Here is a 16,708-nt window from a genome sequence, read left to right on the forward strand (position 1 = left end):
CTGCCTAAAATAAGTGAGTTTAGTAGTGCTGTTAATTTCACATTTACTATATAATGAATGCTATGCTAGCTGCTATAGGATGATATAAATCCATCATTGCTACACCTAGGAAATGAAAGATACGGACAATAAATAAACTTAGTCAAAACATACATTGGTCACATAAGAGAGACACAGTGATAATCCAGTGAAAACTGTATCCTTTTAATAACTTTGAAATAGTCCCAACTGCTTCAAAAGAGCAACACATGTTATCATACAGGTCTAATGTGACATTTAAAAATTGATGTTAGAATTAGTAAGTAATGACATCAAAGAGCCAGTGATTGGCACCCAAATATAGGTAACAAATCAGAAATTTGCATTATTGGCAAAGCTTTTCAAACACAGCAAACCAGTTTAAAACACACTACTATGCAGCAAAGCAGGTTAGACAAATGATTACAATTATTTTTCAAAATGGAAAATCAAGCATTAGTTAAATGTACAATTGCTTAAACTAAACTGAGAAATAAAAAAGACAAGTAAACTGAGAAAGTAAGAGTTCCATTTATAGTTCAGATGAAGAAAATTAGAGAGAACAAAGCCCAAGATGGCATCTTAAAATAAACATTGATTGAAAGTTACCCTTATTTCTTGGGTAAGAAGAAATGCATATACAGATGGTCTCCGACATACAGTGATTCAACTTAAGATTTTTCAACTTTATAATGATTCAAAAGTGATAAGCATTCAGTAGAAAACATGAATTTTGAATTTTGATCATTTCCTGGACCAGCAATAAGCAGTAGGATACTCTCGTGATGCTGGGCAGTGGCAGCTAGATGCAGCTCATGGTCAGCCACAGAGTCACGAGGGAAAGCAACCCATACACTTACAACCATTCCGTACCCATGCAACCATTCTGTTTCTCACTTTCAGTACAGTACTCAATAAACTACATGAGATAGTCAACTCTTTATTATGAAAGAGGTTTTGTGTTAGATGCTTTTACCCAACTGCAGTCTATGTAAGTGTTCTACGAACATTTAAGGTAGGCTAGGTGAAGCTATGATGTTCCGTGGGTTAGATGTATTAAATGCATGTTTGACTCTCTATATTTTCAACTTAACAATGGCTTTCTTGGGGCATAACCTCTTCATTAGTTGAGGAAGATCAGTATATAGTGTTCTAGTAATATCATGAGAACAAAGTGCTACAAATACTCCTAAGATGAGCATGGGGAATGGAAAATACAGAAAAGGTTGTGGCAGAGACTACTAGGTCCACAAAAATCCACTTTTTCCCCTCTTAGGCACTCATCTATCCTATATTTTTTCTGCTTTCTTTATTGTTTCATGGAGATCATGTGCATTCTGAACAGCGAACTGTGGGCAAAACAATATATGACCTCTAGGCATGGCTACTACTAAAAGCAGCTTCCTAAGATTCTCTCTGCTCTTCTCCCTACTAGATAATACAGTAGAGGACTCTCAGGCTCTATGGCAGGCACTGGTTCCTTCATTGAGAAAGTCTTCCTAGGAATAATACATCAACTGAACTAAACAGTGAGATAAGTAATGAGCTGGTTTATGTTCTCCCATAAGCTCCTTATTTTGTTACAGACAGACAGTAATTTGTAGACTGCTGCACCTTGAGTGGTACTGCCCCAAGGAGGCAAAAGAAAGTTGGATCTCTGAATCATTTCTTAGAGCACATCACCAGATCAATTGTAGCCACGTTGGACTTGTTGCAGGAACAAGAAGAAAACTGTATTATTTGAGTTATTTCACTTAAGCCACAGCCTACACTGAGTTTTTAAATACTTAGGCAATCAGATTAGTGGTATTCTAAGTTATATATTTTCATGTATCTACAATGAGATTTGATTTAACAGAGTAGTGCATCTGGAAAGGCTGTTACTAGGTACAACAGGTAGAAGCAATTAATGAGAGTTTACTTAATTTGATAGTTTGGATTCAGTAGGTGTTTACTCCACCAAGTTTTCATTTTAATAACTGCCAAATAATTTTGGTATAGAAGTGATGTGTAAACTACTCACACTGGTCCCTCTATCATAATGAAATAATGCCCTAAATTTAGACTTACCTGATTTAATTTTCTGATGATCTATCCCATCATTGCTCACCTACATCATCTCTATCTTCCCCTTTCATCTCTTCACTACATAAATTCCTCTCCATTTTTTGTTTTAGGATAAATCAAAGTAATTTCTCAGTCTGAAGTCGAGGTGAACTATCTGAAGAATGTCATCAATGAAATGTGCTGCAAGATGGACAGAACAACAGAGGTATCATGAGAAACTTTTTTATTGTGATTAAAACTCAAAAGCTAACCCACAGACAAGTTAATTATTATGTTATTAGTAATCAGCAACATCACTCAAATTTCTAAGACACAGAATATTTCTTCTATAAACTATGCCTAATATTACCTTTAAAATAAGACTGAAGTTGACTTTATTTTGTCTCAGTACATTTTTGGTTTATTTCAATGAGTGCTTGGGATATTTATCTTGTTTTATCTTCCATAATAATTTGAATCTGTCATTTCTCAGAGCAATCTAGGCTTTGAAATATTCTTGCCCCAAATTCTCACTCATTATTAATTTTCAGAAGATAGCAAGACAAAGCATCTTGTTCCCATGGTGCCTTTTTGCAGGGATAAGAACTAAACCTTCAAGGAGGAATTAATCATCCTCACTGTCACCGGAGCTCTTTCAACTTCAGCTGTAGTGTATTATGGAAGTGTTCTTCAAACTTAAGTGTGCTTAGCAATCACCTTAGTGTCTTATTAAAATGCAGATTCTGATTCAGTAGGTTTGGTGTGAGGCCTAAGATTCACCACTTATAAGATACTCCCCAGTGCATCACACTTTGAGTAACAGGGTATTATAGCATTTACTGCATTGTGCTAAGATACTTTTGCTTGCATGAGTTTTATCCAATAGACTATAGTGCTTGGAGTGGTGTCTGTGCCCTCAAATGCTTAGTGAATAAATGAATGACTAAAACTCAACCTGACATAAAATTCATCATCCAGGCAGTACTCTCAGCTTTTCTCAACCTTCAAGGTTTCTAAGACTACTGCTAAATTTCCCCTTGTGAGCAAAGATCATAATCCTAAAAATTCAGTCCCATGGTGTTTCCTCACTAACAAATCTACCACAGGAGAATTGCTTTCAGGAAACAAGCATAAACAAAAAACAGTAGAATGTATTATCCAGAACTTAAACTTGAAGGTATTTCAGAAATACTTGTGGAGCTTTTAAAAGTTCTGGGTTTGGTATTTGAAGTTGAACTTTTTAATTCATTTTCTATTGCTTCATAAGAAATTGACACAAACATAGTGACTTAAGGCAATACCCATTTATTAGCTCACAGTTCTATAGATCAGGAGTCTAAATATTGACATGTCTAGGTTTTCTGCTCAAAGCTCAAAAACTGAAATCAAGATCACCTGGGCTGATTTTCCTTCTGGAAACTCTGAGGAAGGATCTGCTTCCAAGTTCATCTGATTGTTTGCGATTATAGAACTAAGGACCATGTCTCCTTGTTGGCTGTCAGCTGGCGACCACTCTAAGCTCCTACAGATCACCTGCATTCCTTGCTGTGCGGTACCCTCCATTTTCAAGCCAGCAAATCTTTCCCAGTCTTCGAAACTCTGTCCTCTTCTATCTCTGACATCTAGACTCATATTTAAAGGGTTGATGTGATTCAGTCAGGGCCATCCAGACAATATTAAGGTCAGCCGATTTGGGACTTTATTTCCATCTGCAAAATCACTTCAAAAATACCAAGTATAGTGTTTGAGTAAATAGGAGAAGGATTATGTATACCCAGGGTCAGAAATTTGGAGACCATCTGAGAATTCTGCCTACCACAGCTTCCAGATGGAAGACCAAGGAACCATTTATACCTCTTCCCCCTAGATTTCATGGCATTACAAAGACAGTTGTACCATTGACATTGAATCTGTAGCAACACTGAAAATGAGAAGGGGTGAAATTAGTGCACTGATCATTTTGACAGAGTTCTAGAGATCACGCAGAAAGGCTGAAGACAGAATTGAGAAGAGAAAGGCCACTCTCAGGGCACTCAGAAATCCTGCAGCTGAGGGGAAAGCTTGCAGTCTCTAAGTCAGCAGGTTTAGAGGGGAGAATGGGCTGTGTACTGTGTATGGAACAGCCAGGCTGGGTTTATCCTGCCTCATTTGCATACCTGCACCATGACACAGTTTTAATAATATAAACTGTATATTTCCGTATATATTTTGATATAGTCACTAGAATAATAAAAGGAAAAAGGTGAAAATGTGCATCTTTGGGAAATGGGACTGAAGATGGGGTCTTAACAGGAGACCATTTTTCATTTAACTTCTTTCTGTATTTTTTGTGTTTCTTTAAAAATTTTTGTGTAAATAACACAATTTTACTGTAAAAATCAATGTATTGATTTCTTTGTTATTTTTTGATTTATACAGTCTGGATACTAATCCTTCAATTTTATATGTTATAAATAATTTTTTGTTTCATTTTTGAGGCTTTGTTTTCCAATTTACGATGACTTTTCACATACAGAAATGTTTAATTTTAGTGTAGTCCAGTTTACCGATTATTTTATGGTCAGTGCTTTTTGAGGCAAGTTAAAATATTAGGCTTTGTTGAGATGCAAACAATAGAAAACAACTTAAATTGCCACAAACAAACAAACGAAACATTGTCTCATGTAATTGTAGTCTTTCAGCAATGATATCTTCAGGTACAACTTGATTCAGGAACAAATAGGATTACCCTCTCTGTTCAAGCTAGTGAGGGCTGGCTCCGTTCTTCATTCGCATACGCCAGATAGCAGGCACTGGCAGCTAGTCTTTATCAACACAAAATAACTGCAGCTCCAGACCACATACTCTCATACTATCAAATCCACAGGAAAAAGATAAAGTATTTCTTTCTCAGAAGCCCAGACACTGGCTCATGTTTTATCAGCTCTCATTTGCATACATGCCCATCTTGAACCCATTACTATGGCCAAGAAAATGGAGCATGGTGGTTGGTTTGGATCAGTCTGAGTGCACTTCTGAATCTGAAAATGGAGTGAAAAGCACTTGGGCTGAGCTTGGGGAGATGAGAGTAAGGTGACCAAAAAATACTAACCTTTTGGGGCTGGGTGGCCAAAAAAAACAATTAATGTTCAGATGATAATTATTTTTAATTTCATAAGTGATGCTGAGAAATGATTACTACTAGATTTAAACATAGAGACTTAGTATCGAATACTGGCCCTTCCATTTAGTAGATGATATTTACTTTCTCTAAGTTACAATTGCTTCATATTTAAACTGGAAGTAATAATGTGTTTAAGGTTACTGTGGATCAAATAGAAATTACATGTAAAGTGCTTGACAAATACTTGATAAATGTAGTAACATGATTGCTATTAACATTTGAGCACTAACTGAAAGCTATGTGCTGCATTTTCTAGGGGAATTTGCATGTGAAGCTTCCTCCCTGATTATGGTACTAAAGATATAATCCTTTGTTAATTAATTAGATGTAAGTTAAGGCAAATGAAGCTGGCATGGGGGGGCGTATGCCTGCCCCACTGAAACCCAAGGCAGGTTGGCCTGCTTTGCTGGCTGATGAAGAGAAGCAGCACACTGCTCATTCTCCACAGAATTATGGTTCTGTTTTAATCTGTAACTTCAAGTTCTACCTTTTGGTAAAAAAAGTGGATGCAAGCAATTTAATTAGCCTTTCAGTGATTTTTCTCATCTATAAAATGGGCAATAATATCACCTAACAGAGTAAAAGTTATGTTACATGCACATTAGCACTTAGCCAAACTAGGGACTCAACAAACACAAATCCTTTCCTGCTCCCTTTCTCTACTCTGACTGCAAGGCCATTTAGTCTTCCACACTTCTTTCATCTTCTTCCTGAGTCAGCATCCACCAACAAAAGCACACATCCCTTCAAGGAAACAGCTCTTCTTAGGACTTCTCTAGGAAAATGTGTTCCCAAGATAAGTCATCAGCCAAGGAATAGTTGAGGGAGGGGCCCAGTACTTCCCGTTTACTGTAAGAGCGTTGCAGGATGGCAGGGAGCCACATTTTAAATTTATTCTGCTTTGACTTCTTTGTGGCCAGTTTTGAACTCTTGCTTATTTTTAGGGAAGTCCCTCTTACGATTCCTAGACTGAGAGAGATTTTCAGGGAAATTAAGAAACAGATATATTTAATATAAGTGTTTGAGGTTTTTAAAATAGGCCATTATTTGCTTATATTTGAGAAAGGACATGACAAAACAAAGTTCTACTGTTAGTGTTTCAGGAGAATATATTATACTATAAGTACGAATATGAGAAATAAGAGAAGTTGGTATTTATTTAATCCACCCAGTAGAATATCATATATTTTAAAATCAATCTCAAAGTACGTTTTTACTGAATGCTATGGATGTGCCCAGCACCTTGCTAAGAGTATAAGAATAACCAAAGAAATGATCATTTTTAAACAAATCATTACAGGTGTAGAAGAATGTTAGCTTATCATATGCACAAAAAGTGCTGACATAATCTGATGAGGATTGGCTGAACTATTCAAAATCACAAGGAGCCTTTTATTCTTGTTCCATATATTCCTGAGAGGGACTTGAAGTTCACTTAATATAGAATTTCAAAATCAAATTATTGTATATTGGACGTGTTATATTTAAAATTTTTGGCAATTTCTACTCAACCAGAATAACTTGTGCCAATGTTTTATGTAATTAAAATTACCAAAAAAACCAGACATTGATTTTAAAACATTTGGATAAATCAGATGAAAGTATCCACTTTAGTTTACATGATTCCTTGATCTCGTTACTTAACTATAAAATTTTGAGATAGTATTTTTCTTTTTTTTTTAATATTTACTAAGCAACTATTTTATTTTGGGGATACAGGGAGGTAATTAGGTTTATTTATTTTTTAATGGAGGTCCTGGGGATTGAATCCAAGGCCTCATGCATGCCACGCACGTACTCTACCACTGAGCTATACCCTCCCCACGAGATAGTATTTTTCCTATTGCACATGCCATCTTCCTCTTAGAAACCTTAGAGCCGAGAAGGCTGGGAAAGGTGCTCAGCTGGAAAGAAGGAAAGAGACGCCTGCAGGAAGGAGCCCAAGACATCCTACTTCTGGAATGAAGGTCAGACCAGAAGAATATCTCAGACAATTTGATAAGCTAGAACCTTGGTCCACTCCAGCAGTCCTACACAGCTGTGGAAAGGTTCTACCAACTTCTCCAGGAAAAAGCACAAGTGCTTCTGCTTTGTTAACATTTGTCTCTATTAAGGAGACCCAGTGGCTATTTGATGATGCATGAGTCATTGGTGAACTTAACATAATCTAAAAGAGAGAAATTGGCTTTTCAGTCAATCAGCAATCAATGAATTAGATGATGATAAGATGGTCCAGTGATTTTGTTAGTGGGTAGAGGGACCCCTAATTTAGGAAGCCTGCCAAAGTGTGGGTCCTTGCTGCCAGCTGTGAAAGAATTTGTGCAGCAGAGGCAGAGGGATGAAAGGAACAGCCGCTTTATTACTCAGAAGGGGAAATGGAAAGTGCTCAAGCAGAGAGAAGGAAAGAAAGGCGTTTGAGCCAGGAAAGGAAGTGCTCAAGTGAGTGGGGAGCTGTCAGCCAAGATGGCCAGTAGAGACAGCTCTGGCTCAGGACGGGTGGAGGGGTCTTTTGTTAGAAGGCTCTGCCATCGTTACCATCATTCTGGTGGTGGTGGTAATTATTTTCTGCTACAGTCTCCTTCCTCCATCAGAGCTCAGCCCTGAAACAAAAAGCAACTAGCAGCAACTCCGGAGAGAACAAAGGAAGAGATACTGAGATATGTCCTTGGATTTTCAGGAGCCAGCTGTGGGATGAGAGAAAAGTCCTGCCTTTTCATCAGCTGGGTACTTCCTTTCCCTTGTTGTTAGTCAGCCAGGGTCAGTAAGCCTGCCTAACAACCTCTCTCAACTTAGTCACTGCTGGGTTCAATCTGGTTCCTCAGGGTGGAAATCTAGGCAATGAGGAAACAGGAGAAAATGCAAGTTGAGAAAGAAGTAACTATATGAGGACAAGGCAGGAAAAGGAAGGACTACCCTAACATCTTTTTTCCCTTGATTAGCTACTATTTAAATTCATAATTTTATCCCCAGTAGAAAAATCCTTGTGCACTGAAACAGGGGCCTTTCTAAGCAATGAAAGGGGGGTCTACCAATAGGAATAGGATGGTATATTTTGGAGATGATGAAAGGAGATAGACTGCACTATGAAAATAATAAATGCCAATATTTTTTACCACCCATTTCCTCATAGTTTATGAGTCAATGTGCAGTCTTCTGAGTTCAAAGGGTGGAAATAATAGAAATAATTACCATTAAATACCAAGCTTTGCAGTCCTCACCCTAAAGGCTGATTTACAGGAGCAGCCTTAAGCATCTCTCTGAAGAGCTATTAGCCCAATAGACCAAAGAAGGGAATTTTAATCTGAGAGCACTGTAATTCAGCTATCAGAGCATCATCGTGGTATTGAAAAGAACACAGAGTAGCACTGGAAGAAGACATCCTGAACTACAGTTAGCAGTCCCTTGTTTCTCACCAAAAATGTGAGGAATTTTTTTTAAGCCATAGTTTCTGTATTGATAAAATGGAGATAATAAGAGCATTCTTTCATTGGTATGAGAATTAAGAATAGCATATGTAAAATTCATATCAAAGTACTAGCACATATGAGAGTTACAGTAAATTGTAGTAGCTATTACAGTGGTGGTCCCAGGTGTTCCATAATAAGTCCCTGTATTCGGCCACTCTGTGTTCTTTCTTTTACCTCTTCTTCTAAATCCATTAGCTCTGTGCTAATGCTTCAGTGTACCTTTTGGCCTATGCTAAAGTTTTAGTTCTCTGATGATCTGAAGAATAATTGGGATCCACTGTCTGCTTGATTTTTTCATTCCAGCTTCACTATTCAATGCTATATACTGTACCTCCCCTTGAATAGATGATCTGCAGTTGGTGGGCAAGTCTCACCAAACCCCTACCTCTACTTTAGAAGTGGGCAGTCAGGGGATATCAGTGAAAACTTCATGCATAAACTAGGGTATGAGCTACAACTTGAAGGATGGGCACAGTTGAAATTAAAGAGGGCTGTACATCAGCTTTTCAATATTCCACATGGACCACAAAGTTCCCTTTTGTGTTTGTGACTTGTGAAGCACTGGAATTATCCCAGGATATCTCAGGAGGTACTCCAGGGCACTTCCCTGGGAGTTTCAAAGGGGAGGCCAAGTTGGTATGCAGGCTTCTTGCCTCCAACCTGAACATTCCACCTCTATGCTTCATACTGGGTTCTAGATAACATTTTATTTAAAAAATATAAAAGAATTTCACAGCTTCAAAAAAACAAATTTTAGAGACTCTCTATTTCATATATGAGGTACCACAATCTAGTCTATTAACATGCCCAATGTTACACTGTTTACCTTTAAGCTATTAATATATTTAGCTCAGCAAATACTTACTTGAATATCCTTTCAGTGTGTGGTGTGGTGTGATGTGGTGTGGTGTGCTGCTCAGGTGTGAAGATGGTATGAGGAGATAGCCTCTGCCCTTAAAGAGTAGATAACCCAGCGTAGCAGTGATTGCTGGCTGTCTACTCAGTATCTCTCCTTCTTCTTCCTTTCTAGCAGAATCACAATGTAAAGGCAAGCATCAGTGTGCCTGTTTAAAAGATAACATTTCCCAGCCACCCCTGTAGCAAGGGGTAGCCAACAAAAAGTAATCTAGGGTGTTGGGTGAAACTTCAGGAAAGCACCTTAGAAGGAAATGAAACAGCTTAGATGTACTTTTTGTCTGTTGCTTTCCTGCTGTCTGTAATACAGAAGTGATTACCATAGTTCTCCTGGTTGTGTGGCAACCTTAGGGATGGAAAGTATGTGCTAAGTGTGTCACTTCAGAAAAATGGAAGCGTCCTAGAAACTTGATGACCTTGAAGTTGTCGCACAAGCTCAGGACTGCTCATGTCTGGATTTCCTTTATGTAAGATAAAAATAAGCCACCAACTTGTTTAAGTCGCTGTTATTATTATTTTTTAATATTAGGTAAAACTTAATCCTAATGGATACAAACAAGTATGTAAAGAGGATAGACTGGGATTTCAAAATTGTAGAATAGATAAACAAGATTACACTGTATAGCACAGGGAAATATACACAAAATGTTATGATAAATCACAGAGAAAAAAATGTGACAATGAGTGTGTATATGTCCATGAATGACTGAAAAATTGTGCTGAACACTGGAATTTGACACAACATTGTAAAATGATTATAAATCAATAAAAAATGTTAAAAAAAAAAGAGGCCAATTCAGAAGGATGATAACTTAGGGTGGGGATAGAATTTTTAGGGAACTATGAAACTCAAATGTAGTCCAGGCACTAGAGTTTGGGAAGGGGTTCCTTAGAAGAAATGGTGTCTAAACTGAACTCTGTAAAATGAGTTAGAGTTAGCTAAGTAAAGAGTGTGGGAAGAGGGTATCAGGGATGTAGAGCAGTGTGTGCAGGAACCTGGGGGATGCGGAATAGGGAGATGACCTAGTGCATTCTGGGAATTTAAAGTATTCCAATGAAGACAGTGCAAAGAGTGCATGGGTGGGGGAGTGTTAAGGCCTGGGAAGGATCACAGAGTATCTGGGCTGATTAAAAAGGGAGGCCACTAAAGGATTTTAAGCAAGGGAGTAACATGATAATATTTGGATTTTAGACATATTCTAAATTGAAGTGATGGGAAGCCAATTAGGAGGCTGTTTTAATAATACTGACAAAAGAGGAAAAAAAGATTAAGAAAAGAGAAATTTTAAGAATTGTGGTTATTGACAAATTGGATGAAGAAGATGAATCCATGAGGAAAAGGGAAGAATCCAGGTTGATATCTGGGTTTCTGGGTGGATAATTTCATTCACTGATATAAGGAATCCAGGAAAAACAGGCTTGCTGTCTTCAAAGGTCACCAAAAGATGAGTTAGATCTGCATATGAAAACACTTGTAAATGCCAATCGTAAAAGGTAAGGCTTCTGAGCCTGCTAGCTCATTCTTCCCATGAGTTAGCTGCCTTGTTTCCTCTCATTTCATCTACTATGTAGCATCCATCCCCTGATCTTCCTAGGGGACGGAACACAATGGATGATTTTCTAAATCTAAATATGTTTCATCCTTTAACATCAAACATTGTCCAAATTTGTCCAATTTGAAAGGAATATGATACAATTGAGGAAAATACACCTGTCAGTGATAATTCTGCTTTTTTGTGACAGTAGTCTTTTCCTTCTTCACGTTGGGTATCAGAAAACCCAGAGAAGGCTTCGTATAGCAGGGACACATTAGTCACGTTGTCCTAAAATCTCATACTAGATTTCTTATGCTCAGCTATTTATACACTTTCTCTGCAACATGCATTCTTTTATCTTCAAGAGTGACTGTTAGGGAAATTGAGTTTAACCCTAGTCCTTGTAATGAGATCAGATTCAAGAAGGAACTTCTAGTGGAGTCTGTATTGCTAAGGTGAAACAGCGTAAGATTACTTTGGATGGATGCAGTATGAATAAGGATGGTCGCAAACAGTAGTTACCAAACAACGAATGTATCTAGTTCTGGATTCCAAGGAAAGCCAGTAGTCAGGCATTGAATAAAGAAGAATCAATATATTTTGCTTTTTTATTAATTTCTCCCATCATTATGTGTTAGATATACCTACTATACTCTCATAAAGCTGAGAATCTGACACTGGAGACAGAAAAACAGAGAAGTAAATATGCAGTTACAAGCTAGAACAAGTACTCTGAAAGAGATGTCAAGTGCAATAAAAGACTGCAACAGAGGGGCCTGATTTCCATTGAAGAGAGGCCAGGTACCAGTCAAGGTTCAGCTGCAAATAGCAGAATCTACGTTAGGCAGTGTAAGAAGGAAGATTCTTTTGCAGAGTATTAGGTGGCTTTCAAAATGAGTGCTAAACTACAGACCCTAGGACGCGCTGCCATGAATGGTGTCCACAGCCATACCGCAGAACTGAGCCATGAAAGAAGGTACGACTGCTGCCAGAATCGCAGGGCTATACGCTTGCTGCTGACCCCAGAACCATATTCGCTGTGCCAAGATCTGCGCCATAAAAATGGGCGTCTTGCAACCTGCTTTTCTCTCCAGCTAACTCAGCTCTGAATTCAGGCCTTCCGTGAAGGCTTCTGTTTGGTGAATATAAATCATATTCAGTTCAGACCTCAGGCAGCAAGGAAGTCTGAATAGTGCAATTCTGAGCTTTTCAATTTCTCAGTTCAAGAGGCCATACCAAAGGAGGTTGGGAGAGGTAGTGAGCAAGAGAACCGCAGCATGTGTCACAGGTATAAGGGCAGGTCTTCCTGAGGGACCAAGTGAGACTTCAGGGGACCGTGCTGGCCAGGTGAAGAATGGGAAGAAGTGAATCCCAGGTAGAGAGATCAGCATACAGGTAGGCCCTGAGGTAGGAAGCACTTGACCCATCTAGACCTAAAAAGAAGGCCAAGGAGTCTGGAGGTCAGTGAGTGAAGAATGCCGTATTGTGAGGAAGACATGGAAACTGACTCAGGCCAGGGGATGCAGAACCTCTCACAGGCCATGTTAACAATTGTAAAAATTTAGATTTTCTCCTAAATAACATTGGAGATATTTAAAGGCTTTAAGCTGAGGATTATTATGCTTATATTAATATTTTTGAAAATATCTCTGGCTACTGTGTGCAGAATTGACTTTAGAGGGGCTCCAGATTAAAGATGAGGAGCACTTGTTGACAGGCTTCTGTTGTAGACTCAGTGAGCAGAGATGGTAGAGATGGAACAGAGTGAAATGATTCAAAGCATCACCTGGAGAGAGAGAATCAATAGGACTTGGAGGAAATAAGGGAGGAAGCAGACAATGTACTAGAATATACAATAAATAAGAACAATAAATGTCTATGTAATACAGACATTCCCCTCTCCCCACAAAATGGTAATTCATACATAAGTATTGTTTAAAAAGGATAAATGTATGCGGAAAGTTCTTTCATTACGTGGCTAGATTCCCAGCCAATGCCATTTGTTTATCAGGTGGTATTGACTCTTTGTGGTCTTATTTCTTTAGTTTATCCTTTTTGTTCTTTTTTTTTTAATGTGCTGTATTTCCTACAAGTAAAAATTAATTACTATATTTTACTTAATATCCTTTGCACTCAGAAAAACAACTCTAGGCCTCCAGTTTTATTATGTATGTAGGCACAAAAAAAAGAAGGAAACGTGGTAGAAAGACTGCGAACAGCTGGGGTAGGTGTGAAAGGTGGATGAAAGACTACATACAGGTCATAGACAAAACAGCCAATGACTGGGATTTGGCAGAAGACAAATAAGGAGACATAAAGGGTTTTTTTGAAAGTCAGTTTTGAAAAGGGCCAGCAAAGTAGCATTTAAATGAATATATTTCTTGCTCCAGTGCATGGTATTTCTCTCCAAGACTCTGTAAATTTTTAATCCACATGAAAAACTCTTCCTATGCCTGTACTCCTCTTCATGAGGGATTGGTATAGATCACTTAGTGTGATGTGAGCAAGGAAATGGGAAGCTAGACATCACACCACAAAGTACCATCTTTTAGGTAAGGAGGAAGAGAAGGCTAATATTGAGATGCAGACAATGCAGAAAAGAGGTGAGGAAACTGGAACAATACAAAGGAGGTAATGAACTAGGAGGGAAGTAAAAATAGTCCAACAGTTTCCAAATTGATCTCTTCTACCTCCTCTAGTACTTCTTTTTTCTTAAAAATCCTACAATTTGGCTTCTCTCCATTCTCTTGAAAATATTCTAGACTCAGTGACCTAATTCTTCAATATAAATCCCTTTTCCATAATTTCTGTCTTTTCCACTTAAAAATGAAGTTACATAGATATACATCTTTCTCCCTAAATGTAAATATTTCACTATTTTACTTATCATAAAAGTAATACAGAGGATTTGTAAAAATAGATAAATAAATGAAATCACTCCAAATTCCACAGTTCAGGGCCAAAAGCTGCAAACTATTAGATGAATATGTTTCCTGACTTTTTTTTCATCGATATAGACACACCCACACATTAAATAAGTATATGTCATTTTATGTAAATGCACTGTACATACTGTTTTTCTAACCTGCAGTTGTTCTCATTCAGCAATGTCAATAAAGATTTACATCATCAATTGTAATGATAGTGTGGCTTTCAGTTGCATCTCTTGATAAACATTTGTGTTGTTTCTACTTTTTACTAAAATGTTTCAGAATATAAAGAAGGAAATCTGGGTTCACTGATTGAAAATATCAAAACACTGATGTCAAAACCAACAGAGCACATCAAGTAAAATCACACACTCTCCTCTTTTGAGTGTTGAGGTACTTGCAGGATTATTTTCTTGGTTTTATCTGTAGTAATTGGATTGCTAGACTAAAAAAGATGTGTTTTACTTTTTTCATAAGTATTTTAAATGCTGTTGGAAAAGCTGCTCACATTTCAACTAAGAGTGTACCTAGGTTTCCAAAACCTTAATAAAGACTTGAGTTTTGTCATGTTTCACTCTTCAAAATACTCGTTGCTAGTTTTATTCTTTGAGGTGGAATATCCTTTAAAATGTTCACTGTCATTTATACTTGTCCTTTCTGAAATGCCTTTCAACTCTTTTGCCCTTCTTCCCATCATGGCATGTATATTTTTAAATTTATTTTTACTCTATTTATAAAAATTAGAGAAATCAACTCTTCATCTGTCATTATATGGCAAATATTCTTCCTAGTTCCTGAGATTATCTTCAAACCTATGTGTTTCTGCAAGTCAAAAGTTCTTCATTCTTATTTGGTCAAGATCTATTCATCTTTTACTTTTTCTTCTTTCTCTCTTTTTTCTTTCTTTTTATTCTTTTGGGTACAATATGCTTGGAAGCTTAGAAAGAACTTCCTCAACAAGCTGTTATACAATTTTGACATACAAATTATTCTAATAAATTTAGGATTTAGGATTTTCTTCAAATATTTGGTGAACCTAAAATTTGTTTTGGATTTTTTTCTAAATGGCTACTCAGTTATTGTATCACCATCTTTTTTTGCATAATGAATCTTCTTCCTTCCATATCACTTTACATGTCATATTTATCACATTAAATTCTCATACATATGGGTTTATTTCATGGTTTCTTTGGTCATTTCTATTAATGTCAGTCTGTTTCTACACCATACAGTTATTTTTATAACTGCTGGTTTATAATATATTTTACTATATAAAAGCATATTTCTCCTTTTTTTCTTCAGAATTCTTTGGATATTTTCCCACATTTATACATGGAGTTAAAATTTAGAATCATTTTTATCAAATTAAGAAAAAAATCCAAATTAATTGGGATTTAATACATTTATAAATTCTTTTAGGAAGAATTGACATTTAAAAAATATTTAGCATTGACTGTAAAACTAAGAATTGTCTTTTTATTTATTTAAGTCTTTTATGGTCTTTGGTAGTTTTTGTCATACTAGCTCCACATATTTCTTTTTATTATTATTTAGATAATTTAATATTTTGTTTTTTAATATTATAAATTTTATCCTTGTATTATATTTTCTAAATAATTATTGTTTATTTAAAAACTATATTTCTATATGTTAACTTTGTTATTGGCCACCTTTATAAACTCTTAATTACTTTATATTTTTTCAATGTCTTCTTGAAAATTGTACACAGATGATTATATTATGTATAAAAATATTAATTTTACCTTTTTAATAGCAAGATATTGTATTTTATTCTGTTATCTAATTGCAATGGCTAGCACGACAATCATGTTCTTGATTTGAATGAAACTTTTTAAGTACAGAAGTTCAAAACTGATAATGAGGGAAGAAAGTCTTCCAGGCCATATTAATAGATGTGCTAGGAAAAAAGTTCTCAGATTTGTTAGTTTATCTATTAAATAAATTTAAACAAGTTTCTTTTATACAGTGTCTCAGCTTTTATGATGTCTTTTACTTTCATGAATTTTTAAGAAGGATGTTTTTAATGAAGAAATTCCTAATTTATTTGATCATGTTTTTTCATAATTAGCCTTCTTAGATAAACAGTTAAGCCCAACACAGACTTTCAGTTTCAAGTATAGAATATACATCATGAAGGGGTGTGTGTGTGTGTGTGTATGTACGTGTGTGTGTCAGGTGCAACTCATCTAATCCTTTTATTAAAAAAATCAGAAATGAATAGTGAGTTTTACCAACTGCTTCTTGGAAAATCTATGTGAACAGTAATAATATTTCCACCTTTGCTCATTATAGTAATGGTCATTTATAGCAATAGATTTTCTAATAACGAATCACCTAGTATTCTTGGAATGAGTCTGTGTTGATCATGAATTTAGAAGACTTTCTGTGTTTTCCTGGATTCTAAATTGCCAACATTTTATTTAGGATACACACATGAATTTAAGTAGGGCTGGACTGAAATTTTACTCTTTTTTGTTTTTATTGATAAATACTGTTTTTGAGTTTTGCTGACTTCATCTCAAATGTGGAGATTGCTGTCTTTATGCTCTGGAACAGTTTAAATCACTTAGAAGTTATTTGTGGCTTGATGTTTTGAAAGAAATTAAAAGACAG

The 16,708-nt window shown here is 36.4% G+C and overlaps 1 protein-coding gene across 3 annotated transcripts in view; it reads left to right on the forward strand.

Annotated features, from left to right (window-relative positions):
• The window catches only part of MME (membrane metalloendopeptidase), a 467,357-nt gene that overhangs the window by 204,844 nt on the left and 245,805 nt on the right, over positions 1 to 16,708 (forward strand). For all 3 annotated transcript variants that reach the window (XM_072959578.1, XM_072959582.1, XM_072959579.1), the window contains one exon: positions 2,196 to 2,290. The gene's annotated coding sequence lies outside the window, so the exon portion shown is untranslated. The remainder of the gene's footprint in view (positions 1 to 2,195; positions 2,291 to 16,708) is intronic.

This window comes from Vicugna pacos, chromosome 1 (genome assembly GCF_048564905.1).
Source record: "Vicugna pacos chromosome 1, VicPac4, whole genome shotgun sequence".
Taxonomy (NCBI): Eukaryota; Metazoa; Chordata; class Mammalia; order Artiodactyla; family Camelidae; genus Vicugna; species Vicugna pacos.